Source organism: Gigantopelta aegis, unplaced genomic scaffold, assembly GCF_016097555.1.
Source record: "Gigantopelta aegis isolate Gae_Host unplaced genomic scaffold, Gae_host_genome scaffold72, whole genome shotgun sequence".
Lineage (NCBI taxonomy): Eukaryota > Metazoa > Mollusca > Gastropoda > Neomphalida > Peltospiridae > Gigantopelta > Gigantopelta aegis.
The window spans coordinates 70,729-73,228 of NW_024537379.1; positions in this window are offsets into that span (position 1 = coordinate 70,729).

Here is a 2,500-nt window from a genome sequence, read left to right on the forward strand (position 1 = left end):
CCCATCCTACAATAATATATATATATATATATATATATATATATATATATATATATATATATATATATATATATATATATATATATATATATATATATATATATATATATATAAAATTTGAGGGGGGGGGGGGGGGGCGGGGGTAAATATTTCAGTTTGGTTTGACATAAGAAGAAAAGTAAATGTATTTTGGAAATAAACCAACAACAAACAAACAAACAACATGGTTCCTTAATGGCGGTCTATCGGTATTGGGGGTGGGAAGAGTCCGTCTCTGGTCATAAAGTTCCAATTTTTTTTAAATATTTTTTTAATAGTATGATTACACAGCAACGATGACTGCCTTGGCCCATCCTCAATGGCCATGGTGCCTTCTCCTTTGCCTTGGTAACCTAAAAATTTTCCTTAAAAAAAAGAAAAAAAAAGATGACGTGCGAGGGTAACAAATTGACGCGCGCGTTGACCAGAGACCAGGAATAAATTTTGTTTGGCCTTATGGAACCTATGTGACTCTTCCTGCAGTGCTCTGCCTAATTCTACCAGCGTTTGTGGATATCCAATGCGTGTCCTATCGACGAAAGGTCAGGGGACATAACTGGACAAGACAAGGTCTGGATTTGATGCCTCTGTAGATGATCTGTGACATCACGTACACGGTGAGCTCTGGCATTGTCATCCTGGAAGACAAATCCTGCGCCATGATGACAAGGAGATTTAAGAACACGATTGAAGATGTTATTTCTGTAGTACAAACCTCGACTCTTCCTTGACAAATGTGGAGATCTGTTCCGCGTGACATAGTGGTTGACCCACTACCATCAACAAGCCAAAAACAGTTAAATAGAAAAGTTTGTATTTCTTATCACCATAGTTTGAAATATACAAAAATCTGTGTAGTTTTATAATAGCTGGTTTAGAAGATTTTGTTTTAATTGTTTACACCGATGCCTCCAATGGATTAGTCGCAAACTGACCATGGATCGTAAGTTATGTTAGAGAGTTATACAAACAGCTGTATCATAGCAACGGTGCCATGGTATCAAGTAACTACCTGTCTTGGTCATGGTTTAAAAATAGCTGTACAAGGTACGTTGCATTTAAATAACTGTTTCAAATCGGTTGTACATGGTGTCAAGCCCTCCCCTTCCACACACACACATCATGACCAAGCACCTACTTGATACCACTGTTTGAAAATAGTTGTACCGGTACATTGTATTTAAAAAAACGTGTCGTATCAAATAAGTGACAATTGCATACAGAATTAAAGGAAATATATTTCTTGCAAACAGTTGTACATACTATGAAACATGAGTGAAGCAATTGTAGATAGTATTAAATAAAATACATTCACAAAAATGGTTGTACATTTAATTAAATATATACATGCAGGGCTTGAAATAGGAAATAAAATATGGTCTGCTGGCATTTAAAAAACCCAACAAAAATAGCAGGCTAAAAGATATATACTCTTCAAAAAACGAAACTTGACATTAATTTTCAAAGTTTAATAAAAAAAATATATATATATAAAAAACCTGGTAGACATGATACAAGCAACCAAAGATCAAGACGCCATGGGAAGGGGATTACTCTGTACATGTCTGAAACAGTATACCGGGAAGCCACCTGAAACATGTACACAAGAATATGTGTGACATAGGAGTGAGCAAAATGTCAGTATCGGTTGTGACGACCACGAGCCCTGATGACAGCTTGACAACGCAATGCATGGACGCAATGAAACAATCAAACGTTGCACAACACGTTGTGGAATGTTCTGTCACTCATGCTACAGTGCCGTAAGACGTTGCGGAAGTGTCTGTGGTGGTGGATTCATCCGGCGCACACGCAGATCCAATGCATCACATATATGTTCTACTGGGTTTAAATTCGGCGAACGGGCAGGCCAAGGTAATGTCTGGACGTTGTGGCGCTGCACAAACTCCTAACTGACACGTGCAACATCCTCTGCTGGCACCATTGCAGACGCTCCGCTAAATAACGTGGGGTCAAAACGTTACATCACACTAGTCTTCTAGGGAAAATTCCTGCCTCCCTCAGCCGATTACGAACTGTCTGGTCAGAAATTCTGCGTAGTCCAGGGATTTATGTTGCTGTGGTTGTTCGATTTCGAAGATGACACACCCAGGTGTATCGATCTTGAGCGGCAGTGGTTACTCTGGGACGACCTGACCTTGGCCTGTCATTAACACTTTGAGTGGTGTTGTACCGTGCCCATAAAGCAGAGATGGTCTGTCTGGAGACGCCAAAGTGCCTTGCCACAGCTTGTCGAGTTCCCCTGCTTGCAATCTCCCAATGGCATTATTGCGTTGAGCTGACGTCAATCTTGGCATTATTGCAGTGTCGTTATGCGGTCTGTTTGAATTACTGCTGACGTGGCCTTTTATGCCCCACCAACGGAAAATATGTTGAAAATGAGGACATCTGAGAATAGAGATGTAGAGCACTATAAAATTAAAATACAACAGAATCAGTA